This window comes from Anser anser, assembly GCF_964211835.1.
Source record: "Anser anser genome assembly, chromosome: 14".
Taxonomy (NCBI): Eukaryota; Metazoa; Chordata; class Aves; order Anseriformes; family Anatidae; genus Anser; species Anser anser.
Window position 1 is genome coordinate 9,054,572 of NC_139735.1, and position 15,578 is coordinate 9,070,149.

A 15,578-nucleotide genomic window follows, 5' to 3' on the forward strand; every position below is an offset into this window, starting at 1 on the left:
CTATGTTTAGCAAAACTGGAACAACTCTTCCTGCAGCGTAATTTTAGCAGGTAACCATCCCCCCAAAGCCACGCAGGCTGACTTCCAGCAGACCCTCAGCATGCACGTTGTTCATTCAAGAGATGCCGAAGAGCTAAATTCCTGGAAGTGTTTATTACGATTGGCTGCTCTCACCGATTTCACAACAGGCTCCCACCTTTCCTAATGAAAATGAAATTAAATCGCACGCTGGCACGGCTCGCACCCGGCTGCTCCCTGGGGGAGCCCACGAGGCTGGCAGCACGCAGCGGCACAGAACACGTTTTCCCTGGGTCAGCTCGTCACAACCAGTTTGCAGTAACTTCAGCTTGCTTATTTGGCTGCTCGAGATGGGAAAGCAGCAGGGAAAGGTCTGCGTGCCCTGCAAACATCACGGCCCTGCCACACACACGAGGGGCATGGGGTCCCTGGGGAGGAGGACGCAGCACGTGTAAGGGTAAGGACGGCTGCATGCTCAGCCCAAGGTAACTCAGGAAAACTCCATCCTCTTAGCTCTGGGACCAAGACGGTTTTTCTTCTGAGACTGACTTAAAGAACGAGCTCAAATACTATTTTCATGGCCACAAGCACTGTCCCATTGGTTTCCTGCTCCACTCCTCCATCTATTCAACAAACCGCAGCAGGGAATCGCTGCCTCCGCAGCCGTTTTGCTGCTGCATGCCCTGCTGAAGGAGTACGCTGCTTTGTTATGCAAAAGAGTACAAAGAGTCCCTTCCGTGCAGCAGCAAGCAACACAAACATTTCCTAAATGAGACCAGCCAAACCCAGAGGCAGATACTGGTTCGATCTATAGAGAGACCAAAATTATTCCACTGCACGCTTGGCTGCCAGGAGGAGTTTTGCAAATGCGTTAATGAAGTCTGGACTGCACCAAGGCGAGGATGTCAAATTAATTCTTGATGATCTCCAGTACAAAAGGAGCTCTTCATCTATCTTTCCATCCAAGTTTCTTGTTTTGATTCTCTTCTCTTTAGGAATTAAGTAAGCAATTACGTAGAGAGAAGTAAAACTAGCAGAAAGCACGGGAGAGAAAACACCTCCAGCAGAGCGATGGAAGCTGAGAGCGACGGCCATACGGAGGCTGCTGCCCTGCACAACCACGACTCCCAAGGCAGAGTTTGGTCAATTAGAGCCTTACCAGCAGCAGACTGACTTAGCAAAAGCACATAAACCAGCTGGCCCTGAGATTTATTTTCCTCATCTACCCTTTGCTGACAAACACAAGCCATTTTCATATAGCCCTGGGAAAGCTCTTGCTCTGCAAGTCATTAGTTTATGCAATTATGGCTTTCTCTGTTGAACGTCATATGTGCAATGCCCATTGCTGGAGGTAGGAAAGTGCCTTCCATTACCAGAAGAGGCAAGCAGGCATGCCACGCTTGCTGGAACAGGAGATATTCGTGTCCTGTCACTGGCAGGACGCTCCCAGCCAGCCAGCAGCTGCCTCTGGCTGTCTTCTTCTCTAGGGCTCGCCGTGGGACTGCAAGCGAGAAACAGGGTGCTGCTGAAGAAAGCTGCTTGTGCCATACGGCCGCACACCTGGCAGCTGTGAACAGTACCTCTGCTCCAGCTGCCCAGCCCTTACAGAGCAGCCCTGGCACGGAGCAGGTCCTGCGCTCCTGGGGACCTCGGCAGCCCAGGCTGGGAGGAAGGGGAAGCGTGCTTCCGATCCCTTAGGGGTACTGCACCAGCTTCGGATGAAAACGCTGACTGCAAATCAGGACAAAGGTCCTGCAGTGGAAAAACACCAAAATCAACCAAGCGAGTAATCGACAAATAAAAGCACAAGTGCCAGCTCTTTGGGACGGTGTTTTTGTAGCTCAGGGGTTGGGCAGGTGAGACGTGGTCGGACCACAGGCTCGGAGCATGGGGCCAAGTCTTCCCCTCGTGCTGGGCACTGAGCAGGCAAAGCCCAAGCCCAGCAGCCAAGGAAGGGCCAAGCAGATACAGCTGCTTTCAGAGCTTTGCCTGGTGCTGTCATTGGGACCCAGCACCAGCCTGTTCCTTGGGGGCACATCCTGCCCAGGCCGTGCCCCTTTTCTTCTCATTTAGCATATCACAGAACAGGTAGAAGTCTCCCTGCTCCAAGTGACTCAAATGAGCTGTGCCTAATAGACCGTCCATCTCTTTGCCATTTGTTTTGCCATCTTTGACTGTTTTAAATCCCGCTTAGAGCTGTATAACAACCGAGATTACACCAGTCACAACTGCCACACAAACATCTCTATTACTACCTGTTCACTGGAAGCATGCCTTTTTTTTTTCCTCCCCACTTTTCCCTTTGCTAATGCAACACTGACAGCAAATTGCACCGAGGTGGGAAGGCAGGGTGTGACGATAATTATGTTGTCCCAGCCCGAGGTACGACACCAATATCGCCTGCTGGTACAAGGCACGGTGGAAACCTGCGCAGGCTTGCAGCGCTCAGGCATACTGAGCAAGATCCGCAGGTGCCCGGTTTAATAGCTCGCTCTCAGCACTGCCGTCCAATTCTCCTCCGAATAATCAGACAGGCTTGGCTAGTGCCAGGCAAAACAGACAGCGGCCACTAATACCAGACCCTGCTGAGAGCGGCTCAGCAAGGACGCAGCCGTCACACGTGCGCACAGGGTCCGAGTGACAAAGAGAAGCGTCCAAAGGGATTTTGACAAGGTGGCACATAAACAGCAGCTGAAAATTCATCCAAGCTGCCTCGCCTGGTTGCTGCTAGTGTCTGGTGGTTTCCAGTCCCCTGGAAGCACATATTTCCAAAAAGGGCATGGAAAGTTTTTAAGATGCAAGATTTAGGGCTGCAATTTATGTCAGCTCGGTTGACCTGTCAGCAAAGGCACTTCCTTCCAGAAGTCCCTCTGCCTGCTTTGCATATCCCTTCCCAGAAACTTCCCTGCTGCACATCTTCACATGGGAAAAATTGTTTTGTGAAATTGAATTTTTATATAGAAATGCTTCAGGTCTGGTGCCTTTTCCCCCCTGAAACTTCTGATACTCTTCTCTGGATATTTGCCTGTAAAAATGGGTTTTCCCCATCATTTCTACACTTCAGAGTTGTTCTGCCATATATTTCACCAATCCCATAAATCAAAAGATTTTATAGCTCTACATAAGAACAAAAAATTCCAGATTTCTTTTAAAGGAATCAGCCTTGGAATCAGTTCCTTGGAATCAGCCAGAAGCATCCAGGATTTCCTCCTCCAGAATTTCATAGGAACTGTTAAAGGGTGACATTTCCTGTCCTTTTTATTTTTTTCCCCCCCACACCAGAAACGCACTGACATCCCCAACCTCCAAACAGAAGGTGCCCCAGCTCCTCCACTGCTCTGCCATAACACAGTCCTCAAGCTGCTGTTTCTGTATGCCCCAGGGCACTTCTGAAAGCATTTGCCCTGCACATGTAGGACAGCTTTGGGGGCACTCTGTGCACAGCATTTCCCACTTCACTGCTTACATCGAAGGCGGCAGAACGATGGGATGACCCCAAAACCTGTTCCTGCAGCCCTTACTCGCGTGCAGTGCTGCAGAGCATTTGTGCAGCTTGGCCGTGTTTGCATTTTAAGAGCCTCCAAACCCCAGCTGCGAGGAAAAACAGATGTTGCAAATACACACCCAAATTGCGCAGCATGGGATGCCCTGCCAGATCTTCCAAACCTCTCGGGACACCTGAAAGGGGAAGGCTGGAGCAAGCAGGCTCCTTAGGATCTTGCTGCTGTGCAAGGAACCAGGTGAAGGACCATCCTAAAGCCACCGAAGAACAAGTGACCCTAAAGCAGGAGATCTGAGTCCTGAAAAATGAAGGCAGAAGGGCTCAGGACACCCCTGCAGCTTTTCCTGCAGCAAAGAGCTGAGCAAAACGGCTCTGGAGGCGAGAAAACAGGGAGAGGGAGTCGCGGGCTGGGTTGCAGTGCCTCCGTGCAGGGACAAAGCCAGACAGCATCCATCCACTGGCCAGCAGACATTCGGGGTGCCCAGCAGAAGGCTGCCAGCACCCTGTGTTGGCATCCCCACACACTATCCAGCCTCGCAGCCTGCCAAACCACTGCAGAGCCCGGGGAAGCAGGAGATGTACCTGGGCATGGCGAGGAGCAGAGTGTTGTTCAGCTCCCAAACTGTGCCACAGCACCTGGCCCAGAGCATACACCACGCTGGTTTTCCAGGAACACGCACACTTAGCTCCAAACCCCCCCAAAACACTCACGTAAGGTCCATGCACACTGATAGCTCTGCCTTCGCTGACAGAACAAGTCCAGGCCTCAGAAGCCAACATGAGGCTTACAGCACACCCAGGGCTCTTTTCTTCTCGATATTCACTTTAAAAAGCTCCATCCTTTGCATGTACCAACTTGCTTGAATGGCTCTGAATTTTCTTCACCTGCGGTCAGTGCAGCAACTCTATCAGCTGTGCCCCCAGCAGTTTGTTTGGTGAGAAATACAGAAGGAAGCATTTGTGTCTCCAGCCTCGTACGGCGCTGGCCGCCTTCCTGGTTTCACAGCAGCCGCAGCACAAGGCTGGGGTATTTTAGACCCCTCCATGCACCTGTGCACTCATTCCCAGCACGGGTAGGGGCTGGATGTAGGAAACCAGCAACGAGCTCCGTGCCTCTCCTGTCCCTTTGGGCAGCAAGGCTCCCAGAAAGCGCAACGAGCCCTCACCAAGTTTCCGGATACATCCAGGGATCAGACGCCTGGTGCATGACATTTGATGAGTTCCACGTGACTCTTGCTTAAGCGCAGCCGCCCGTGAGAGGCTGGGAGGGGATACCAGGAACTGCAAGAGCTCGGCTCCCCTGTGGTCAGCAGCATCATCACCAGCATGAAACATGCTGGCAGATTTCAAGGAATGTTTTTCCCTTGAGTCCCAAAGACCGAATGTGAGGAATTCAGCTTTTCTTTCAAAACTTGGGCAACCCTGATGCTCCTAGGCCTGCCGTTGTAGAAAAATGCTTATCCCACAGTAGTCCTAGGTCTAGTTACATCTCTGGATGGACAGCTGTCCTTCTCTGTGCAAACATCACTCACACCTTGAGAAACACGCACACCATTTGAAATCACTGGCATCCCAGGGAGATGCTGAAGCTGAAATAACGCCAGGCTCTCGCAGCCAGCTCACCTTGCAGGGACTGCGGCACCCTGAGCCATCACTGCCTGCCCTCGTGCTCTGCACACACCGGTACGTGGGCTCAGCCCTGGGGCTGCTCAGACTAATAGCATCTCTTAGGGAAACGGAGCGAGAACAGGTTCCCCAGCCCACCTTCTTCACCTCCAGCAGTATCAAGACTTCAGCTCAGCCAGCAGCCCTCCAGCCCCCTACCTGCATCCTGCTGCAGGTTATTACCATCAAGGCCACCAGGTGCTCCCCTCCTCCTTTACCGTCCCCATCCCTAGCACATGCCTAAAAACACAGCAGCAAACACCGCGGCCCATGCTGAAGAGATTATTTTGTATGTGCAGTGCTCTGCTCCCCTCCCAGCCGTTACCCACGGGGAGATGGGGTCCCTCGGCCCACGCCACGCACACAAGTCCAGGTTCTGCAGTCACTGCCCAGGGCTGTGGGAGGAACAGGGTTTATTTCATTTCCCAACAGGTGCTTGGGTTGTTGGCGATGATGGGGATTTTTTTTTTTTTCCATAAGAGGCTTCAATGAAGGCCTCTCTCAAAAAGCCATCACTACCACAAGAATTCAGCCTGCTCTTTGCTTTGATCTCTAAGAAGGAAACAAGATCTGCTAACACGATCACTGTTTACTTGCTTTTAGGTCCACAGAAGCAGAGGACATATGCCTGCACACAATGCCAGCGCTATGCAAGAGCCATTTCCAAGTCATCTGCTCAGATGTTTTTGCCCAAAGTATGTGTGGCTTGATTTTTTGTGGGGGTTTGAAGTAAAGAAGCTTTCAAAATATGCCCATGCATCCCCACGGAGAGAGGTTGCACAGTGGGTTGTTCAGATGCGTTACAGGAACTGTACTCCAAAGTGTAGGAGAAGAGCCAGAATTAGGCTCCTCAACCCAAGGAACAGCAGAACCCCACAGCTTTGCTGCCTCGGTCTGTGTGAAGGCTTCACAACCCACCTCACTACAACACAGCGAACGGCATTTTCCACGGTGCTGCAGGAGCCTGCGTGGCTGCGCAGCTCAGGCACGCTTACATGCAGAAAAAAGGCATCTTTAAGCAGAGGATCTGGATGAGAAATGCAGCACACGAATCGCTGAGGCAAGGGCTGGAGGACAGCTGGTGGCACGTTTTGGGGGGATGTGACCTCAAACCTGGGGCAGGGGGACCCCAGGGCTCCTGTACCCAGGCCCTGCAGCTGCAGGTGGATGGGGAATAGGTGGTGGGTGGTGATGGGTCCCCAAACACCCCCCTCTGAAGGCATCCTCTGTGCCTTCAGGGCAAGCATCCTCAGCACAAAGAAAGCAGCTTAAAAGTCTTGTGTGTCACAAGGCAGCTTAAAGTCTCAATGTGCAAGTCCCTACTCAAGGTTAAAAAAAAAAAAGGAATAAAAAAAACCTACAACAACAAAGCAAGCTACAACAAAGCTTTCTCTTTAAGGTGAACTCCTTCTTCAAACCCTTTTATCACAGTTTCTTTCACCCAAGGAGGGGGGTAGATTGCATGATTTAAGGACACAACTTGCTGGTTTTCTCACAGCCAGGAAAGATCCCAGCAGCAAGGGTGAATTGCTCTTCAAAGCTGCATTTTCATCCTACCTCTAGCCTGTCAACTTCCCCAACTATGCTTATTCCCAGCACCCCGTCACCAAGATGAACATCTCACCTCTACATCAACTCAGTCCAGGCAGAAGCAGATGGCTGCCCTGAGAAATTCCCCCCTGACCCACCAGGAAAAAAAAAATAAAATAAAAAATAAATAAAAAATAAATAAAAATTAAAAAAATTGCAGCTGGGATTCTTGACTATCTCCCCAAGTAGCATTAATCCACCTCACCTTCCTAAACTCCACCAGGAAATAGCTGCAAGGAAGGGGCGGAGGAGGAAGGAGAACCACTTAGGAAGCATCAGCTGCAGCCTAATTAGAGCTATTAGCAAGCTTTTAGTGGTGTATATTAGCCCTTCCCAACATTGCTGAATGAAGCAATCCTGACATCAGCCTTCTGGCTTAGAAAGCTGTGCTCCAGCTCAAGGAAGAGAAGTGTTTGGAAAGGTCAGGTTGGTTGTAATCACAGCTGCAGCCCTGCTAGCCATCTCTGAGCTTGTTTTGAGTTTATGGAAACCAGCCCCAGATAGGGGGACGCGCTCTGCATGGGACTGGAAGCAGATCAAGCAGTCAGAGGAGGACCTGAGAGTCCCTTACCATGGACTGTGCCCCTCTGAGCTGCAGCTTCAGTGTCTTTTACTCATTTTGCGTCGACGGCTTCACATTGCCTTCAATTTTCTGAGAGCCTGAGGCTGCAGGGAAGGGGGCGTTTTGCTCCCAGCTTCATGGCAAGAAACCATGCCACCATCCGGTGGGGGTCGCGCAGGAACCACCACCCCAACTGCATTTCTCCCTGCACCCCAGGCCCCCGGGGCTCACCAGGGAGCCCTACATGGACACAGAGCAGGCAATCACCACCCGCCTGCCCCAACAATCAGGGTGACACACACTCAGGGGACAAGGCACCAAGTCCCCAGGCTGGCTCAGGACAAGCTGGCCACGAGGCTGGCAGGATGAAAATAAGATTTACGTCTCCTGATGCATGAAGTGTTTATCATTCACTGCTGCTGGATGTCTTCAGCCTGTGAACAGTTTGCCTAACACAACATATTTCTTAAATAGCATGTCATGCCTTTCAAAGGACGTGCAGCCAAAAGCTGCAGCCAAAAAAATCAAACAGGGTTAATCTTCTTGGAACCACTTAGAGTACCGTATTTCAAGAGTATTTATCATACAGAAGAGACATTTAAAAACATACAAGTGTATGTAATAAACCATGGCTTCTGCTGGCATCAAACACCCGCTACCTGGGAAGGAGCAGGCAGAAGAAACCTTTGTGATTTAACGAACTCTTAGAAATAGTTCAAAGCGGAGCAAATTTGCATGGAAGGAGCCTAGCTATGGGCTTGTAATGGTGAGTGCAGCAAGGCCAAAACCACACAACCAGCCACAATAACCTAAAGCAGTTGGCAAATTCAGAGCACCACCAGCCAAAGGAAACATGGAATTCCTGTCTATCTTTGTCACGTACAACCATAGCTAGGTGAGATCTTTCATATCTCTGTGCCAGACAAGCTGCCCTGCTTTTGTGGTCTAGCTGCCATAGTTCACAATCTGTACAGCAATTTCCTTTTCAGATAAGCAGAAGCAGATCTCTGCCATCTCAGTGGATGGGGCTGCCTGAGGTGCCACAAATGGAAGAAGCCCAACAGATAGCTTTGACTTTAACTTACCCATCCGAGAGCCCGCTTGGTACCAGAAAAGGCAAGCAATGCTCTGAGCCTGACTCACCCTAAGCATGTTTAACACCCAGCTGCTGCAGTCGCAGTGTTGGAAAGACAGAGACGTATCTTTCAGAGTTTGTGGTTACAAAGAAACACAGCCTGCCTGCTCCTGCAATTGCTTTGTCGAGCAGCGATGGAGGATGCTACCTCTGAGACGCAGCTGATGCGACCACTGGCTCTGTGGTTTGTTGGCTGATGTGGGAAAGGAATTCGCAGGGAGCTTTGCACTGTTTCACACATCCCTGAATTAGAGATAATGAGGAAAACAGCAGTAGAACCAAAAACTTGAGCAAGGTGGAGATGAAGTAAATTGGCTACAGTGTTAAAGATGAGCTTTGGGCAGTGGCCAATTGCTGGCTGGCTCGAGGCGCGTGTCTGAGGGTCTCTAACCTATTGCATGACAGATTTCGGGCGCGTGGACAGCGCGTGGGGCTACGGGGAAAGTATATGTAGTAGTGAAAAAGGGCAATAAATGTCTGCTGTTCAAGAGCCATCAGGAGTCCGTGTCTTGCATCCCTTCAGGCTTAGTCATGCATTAGCCACCCAAAAATAACAAAACTTGCAACGGTATCAGCACAATTTCCCCTTTCGACAAGCAGTCTCTATACCCCGAAGGTGCTACTGCAACCACAAACACCTACAAACAGCAGCACCAGCAGCTCTTTCGGAAGACACAAGGCGATGAAAAGAAACTTTAATTTCATCCTTGTTACAGCTCAGACTCCTGACTCCAAAAAACAGTCACACTCAGCAGAGACAGCCCACATCCAAGCTTTGCTCTCACCACCTGCATTTCCTTACACATCCCCCAGCCTCCCGGGTGCCATTAGATGTCTGGCCGCAGTGCTGGAAGGTGGATCCAGGTGGCAGAAGCAGCCCCAGCCCGTGCCCAGGGGAGGGAGAAGCCGCTGCCGTGCTCCCAACCCACGGCCCTTCTGCTGATGCATCCTGAGCACCTTGGAGGGCAGATGCTGCATTCCCCTCCCCAGAGACGCTGGTGAGGGTGAGCCACCAGGAAGGAAAGAGAGTTGTCCATGAGGAAATCCTGGCCCTCCCTTGGGGAGGTCTCAGACCGCCTCGTCCCATCCAGCCCCAGCCCCAGCAGGGGGGCCCAGCCCTGCAGGGAAACGCACCTTGGGCTCAGGGGTCCCTGCAGGTGTCGGTGTGAAAAGTGAATGAGGAAGGCATTCGGCACAGAGGAGTAACGGTCCCTTTGGGATCTTCCCAGTTCATAAGCAATTACAGTGAGCAGCTAAAGAGAAGCGCTTGGCATCCTCTGGAGTAAAGCCCCACAGCTCCCAGAAGCGGTAAGCGACGTAAAGCCGTGCTGGCATGTCAGGTTGCATACGATCTTGTGGTGTGCGTGTGTCAGGACATCTGCTCCTGAGACCTTGTGCAGCTAAAGCTACCTCCGCATTCACCCGCGGCTGCTGAGGAGGGTGTAGTGCGGAGGAACTTGCTGAGCTGCACCTCACGCAGGGAATTCCGCTGCTTCATGCCAATTACAGCCAATTCAGGATTTCGGCAACTATTGTTTATCACTGGGGCTCCCTGCTAACTGTTACCACGTCAGTGAGGAGCTAGTCGAAATGAGTTTCCAAATTAGCACCTCTGCGTTCGTTCCTTTCATGTTTGCTTCCCTTTATGAGGAATGTCAGCAAATCACAGGATCCCACTCAGGGTAAATTACCTGGGGATTTTCCGCATGAGCGTTCCGCTGAGCCGCAAAGGCGGCGTGGCAGCGAGCTCGTTGTGCTGTTTGCAGCGCCTAAGGCACCACGGGGAAGGAGCACAGCCACTTCCAAAGCATGATCAAGTTGGAAGGATGCTTAAAACATCTTGTGAGAATAGATGAGACTTCCTTGTGCAGCCTAGAGCATACCCGGGCCAAGTGGCCAGCTCCTGCACAATGATTCCCCCCCCCCAGTTTATCATTACTGAGTGAGAGAGGACATCAGGGGCTGCTCGCTTTCTGCCTGAGTTTATTCTCTGAGACGAGATCTTTCTCTCTGGTGGAAAGCAGACTGGGGGGAGTTTTCCTTAGAACCAGAGAAATACCAGGTCTTGACTCCACAGATTTCTGGCAACAGTTAAGCCTTGGAAAAAGAGTTGTGTTGGCAGCAAAGTGAAAGACTCCCATGTGCTGGAGACCATGGATGTTTCTCCTAATCCCAAGCAGATGGAGAACATTTTCTACCCCGCAGTGCTCCAGTGATGGCTACTCCAGTATCCCTGCACTGAGTCAGAGCAGCCGGGACCTGGGGGTAAGGCAGCGGACTTGAAGATGTTGTAGGATGTCAGTCCTCCCTGAAGAGCTGGGGGAGCAGAAGGGCCGGAGGGGACATGCTGAGGACCGGGGGCTCCATCGCATCAGGGTGATGGCACCAGTCACATCTTTGTCATGCAGCAGTGTGGTGGTATTTTAAAGCTGGGCTATGAAGGATGAGGGATGCCTGGAGAGCTGAGAGACAATGCAGAGACACAAGGCAGAAGCACCAGAAGTAGACATTTGCTCCAGATGACATAGGCTGAAATGAAATTCTCCGTGGTAATGGCTTTCCTGATGGCCAAAGCGGAGCCGGCGGCGGGTGCGGCAGTGGGATGGCTCTGGCTGTAGGATGGTGCTGCTGGAGGAGCTCTGCAGCCTGGTCCTTCCCAGGCACCGGGGCCAGGAGGCACCATCCCAGAGAGCCCTCTCCAGCCTGGTCTCTATTTTTGCAGGGGATGAAGGCCCCAAATCCCCATAGCACGTCACTGTCCAGACCCAGCTGCCAGAGGGCAAAGGGCAAGCGTCCCCTCATGCAGCCACAGCCAGACCCGTTTGCTCTCACTGCAGAAGGGGACACTGCAGCACTGCTGCTCCCTGCTGCACATCCACACAGTCAGGGTCCTTAGAGAAAACCCTGGTGCTCTGGGCATTAACAGGAAACTGTCCTCTGGCCACAGAGAAATGATCTCCAGAGATACACTAATGAACTGTGTAGGACACAGCTCCAAATCCCAGGGCTGGCCTGTCCAAAATTCTGCTTAGGAAGTTTGGGGCTTGTTTTTTTTTTTTTTTAATTTATTATTATTATTTTTTATCTTAGCACATGGCCAAAGAAAACAGTGCTGTCCAGCTGCCGAAAACAGTGCTGTCCAGATGCCTTCAGACTCACGTTACCGTTCCTTCCCTAACGAATCTTCTAGAAGCTACATGCCCTGAACCCTGCACAGCTCCCATGCTCTCTCTCTACCTTACAAGATGGCCAAGGCTATTTTCATGCTAGATTAGAAACCAGGCAGCACGAGGAGGGATGGGTGATGTTTCTTTCTGCTTCCCCCTTTGACATGACAGCAAGATAAAGCTCGCGGAGGGACCAGAGCAGAATGGCTGCCAAGCATCACTCCATACATGGTGCCCCCCCAGAAGACGAAAATGAGATAAAAATAGGCTACTGGGACCATCTCTCACCCCGATCCTTGGGAGTGAGGAACTTCCTTCCCTGTGGTCCCGCTTCTGCTCCCACGCCACTGCTCAGCCCCCGGCCCCTGCCCAGGGCTGTGCTGCAGGCTATGCCTCAAAGGTCTGCAGCCCCGAGTACACAGACAGATGGACAGCAGGTTGGGGACTTGCACACAGAGGTGGCCCGGAGCTTCCTTTAGTGGTTTTGCACCTTTGATCTCTGGAACATGTATTTCAAGCCCAGGAAAGGCTTTTGTGCTGTCCAAGAAAATAACTACATAAAAGGATGGAGAGAGCTGATAAAGAAGGGGGTAAAAGGATTGTGCTGTAAAGGAAAAAGGCAGCCTACCCTATGTCTTGAAACGCCCAAGACATAAAGTGGGAACTGGCAAAGGTCAGGCTGAACTGGGTCTTGCAGAGAATGCCAAGAAAAATAGCAAGAGAAATTTTAGCCGTATATATCAGAGGAAAGGAAGGAAAGAAGAAATGGAGCTGCTGCACAGACAGGATGGGGCATAGATTAAAGGTGGTCTGAGCGTGATCCAAAACTAATGCCTGCTCTTCCTAACATCCTGTGGGTGTGCAGAGGCTGCGAAGATAAGAGGAGCGAGGAGATGGAGGTGGGAAATGTCAGGTTCTCCGGGACCCAGAGTCAGAGGGCAGCAAGCGCAGGCCATAGGCCGTGGCCTGCAGCAGGTTTTCATGAACGATGCCTTCGGCGTACGTGTGAGTGCTGACTCTCCTTCCCTAAATGCAGCGCACAACTTGCCATCTGATTTCTAGACATTTCTAGGAAAATCCTCATCTCTGCTAAGCAGAAAGGCGAGCCTGCTACGTGCCTAATCGGCTGTGCTAATCGAATGCTGCCGCGCGGAGTCAGTGCATGCAGCCCCCCTCGCTGACATCAGAACCCCCCTGCACAGCCGAGCAGCAGTGTGGTTTTGCTGATTTGCAGCCATTTACCCTTGGAATTTGCCTCCCTCCTGCCAAGAGGCCTGCACCCCACAGCAGCAATGGCCCTGCTGCCCCCCGTGCCCCTCCAGCTTTGGGGCTGGCCGGGAAGAGCCTGGCGCTGGCGGGGCTCAGCCTGCAGAAGGGCCCGCAGGGGACTGCTGGAACCAGCGCAGCTCTAATTCAATTTCTACCCGTTTTCCCTTTTGCCTTCACTTCATTACAGATTATTATTTTTTAAACTGAAGCAAACAGAGTCGATTCTGTTCCCAATTGAATTGCCCGGGGGCTGGCTCCTCTCCTCCAGCCGGCTGATGCGATCTCTGCAGCAAGCTCCTTCCTGAGAGACCTGCAGCCAGAGGGCACGGTGCCTCATTTTGGGAGAGTCCCTCGTCCTGTAAGGAGAGCGGCACCTCATTTCCAGTCAGTGGCTATTCCTTACAGCACTTAGACTAGACAAGAAATGACTTCTATTCACGGACTTAAAGTAATCCCCAGCCTGAACTGGGACAAAAAGTTGGGATATTTTGCAGGTGAGGCATTCAGAGCAACGACAAGAAAGGTTCTCGCTTCCATTTCCAGCTTAATCTACAGACCAACCTACTTGTTATGCTGCACGAATGATAAGCACAAATTTCTAAATAAGTTGTTTCAAAGAAAAAAAAAAAAAGAACCATTCTCCTTTGAAAAGTGTCAATGTGAGACTTCACAAAGATTTCTAAATATAGCTACTTCAAAAGAACGAGTGCAATAAGGAGACCGGTCAAAACCTACCCTTTGCCGCGCAGGCTGTCGGCTTTGTAGAACACATGGTGTCTGCTGGGAAGATGCTGAGCTGGAAGTACTGCTCGCGCAGGTCCCTGTGTGACCCCAGCCCCACCAGCAGCCACCAGTCCCATGCAGGGGCTGTACCAGTCCCATCCCAGAGCCACCAGCTTGTCCTGATCATCACATCCCTCTTCCACCTTCTTCCCCATCACCTCGAGCTTTGGGGCTGCTGTGGGGCAAGCATAGCTCAGTGCCGTGCAAGGGAAAGGAAAGGTCTCAGCCCAGAAATCCAGGACAGTCCTGCCTTTTCTGAGCAAGTCCAGCTGAATTTCAATAAAAGATTTTTCAAGACTATTCTAATGATTTTAATTATTCCTGAGCACTCCTTGCACGCTCCAGCCAGGTTTCAGGGGGAGCATGCTCTTCTGAGAGCACTGTTTCCTATTTTTGTCAGCACACTGAACATAGCCTCTAAATTAAAATCTTCTATTTCCAGTCTATTTCGATCAACTCCACTTCCTTCAGTTTAAAAGATACAATAAGAATAGACGAGCTCTTGCAAATTAAAAGCCTCTCTTGCTTAACAAATTGTCTCTCCGCAATAATTAATTGCCTGGAGAGAGATTCCAGCCCTAGGTTTTTGGCCTCATTCCAGGCTGTGTAAGGGGGGGAAAAAAAAAAAGAAAGTACATATTTGGGAACGTGCTGCCTCTCGGCCCCAGCGATGCCCACCCTGTGCATGGTGGGGTGGGTCTGACCCCTCTGCCTGTCCCTGGCACAGCAGCATCCCTGCCGGTGTGGCTGTCACCAGGTGAGCGTACCGGGCACACCTCAGCACCCGTTTCTGCTCCACCCCGAGGCAATCCCTGGCAGGCAGCAGGTCGCTCACCCCAAGCCATTTCGGCCGCTCCCACGGTGGTGGCTGCCAGCAGCCGGTGGCGTGCACGGGCTGGGTGCACCCAGAGCGATGCGCAGGCGATGCCAGGCGTTGCGGCTCCAGGCTGCCTTTGGGACTTTGTCCAACCCAAACTTCCTTGAGAAATTCCTTCCAGCACGTGAAGGACCTTGTGATGAGTAAGCTTAAATTAATCTTTGGTTTTGCAATCTAAGCCCTTGGCTACTTCTCCTCTTGGGCGGAAGACAGAACTGGAAATAGAGGTAGGTTATGGTGTCTGGTCCTGCGAAACTCTGTCAGACTTTTCTCAGGAGACACGTCCTCCAGGCCCTCCACACCCTGTGTGCCCCTCACCCATGGAGCTCTTCAGCCACGGAAGTCTCCATCAAGAGGAAGTCCTCCTGCACCCAGGAGATGAGGAGGAGGCCACTATCAGCCAAGATCAACCCTCAGGAAGCCCTACCTGCATCAGAAGACATTCATATGTGGGTCAGGGTGGAAAAATTCCCCACTTCTTTACCCTCTCCCACACGCAGCAGCAGCTCCATCGCCAGCCAGGGAAGAGCAGCAGCCTGCTGCCACAGATCCCATGGTCACCCAGTCCCCTGCAGCGGGGTGTGAGTTGAGGACCCTCCTTGGCCCATGGAGATGCTGGAAAAAGTGAGCCCTCAGCCACCTGCAGGATGCTTAATACGAGTGGGAAGCCAGCTAGCACTCTCCAGTCCTCATTAGAGCTTGGAGGGCTTTGTATAACACAAATAGACCAGCAAACTGGAAATAAATCTCTAACATCCCCTCTCTGCACTAAGAAGCTATAGAAATATGTCACAGACGGTGTCTCTAGTCTGACACTACCTCGCAGCAGATGGGATCCTGCTAAGTCCGATCGGGATCACCACTGCCACACCCAAGAGGGTGGGAAAGGTTTGAGCACCCTTCTCTTCTCCAGTCCCCGTATGGCAAAGGTGCCTGGGGAGAGAGATGTTCCTGGAACAGCCAGAATTAGTGGCAATCCATGTATATAGCTTCAAGTAGGTTATTCCTGG

General features: G+C 51.7%; 1 long non-coding RNA gene across 2 annotated transcripts in view; it reads right to left on the reverse strand.

The window, feature by feature from the left end:
* Positions 1-601: 601 nt before the first annotated feature.
* Positions 602-15,578, reverse strand: part of LOC310881307 — a 30,386-nt gene continuing 15,409 nt past the window's right edge. The window contains exons 3-4 of one of the 2 annotated variants that reach the window (XR_014572305.1): positions 1,599-13,264; positions 602-1,519 (exon numbers count right to left, since the gene is read on the reverse strand). This is a non-coding gene — a long non-coding RNA (uncharacterized lncRNA). Of the gene's footprint in view, positions 13,265-15,578 lie in introns of both variants that reach the window. The other variant, XR_014572306.1, reaches the window with a different exon arrangement.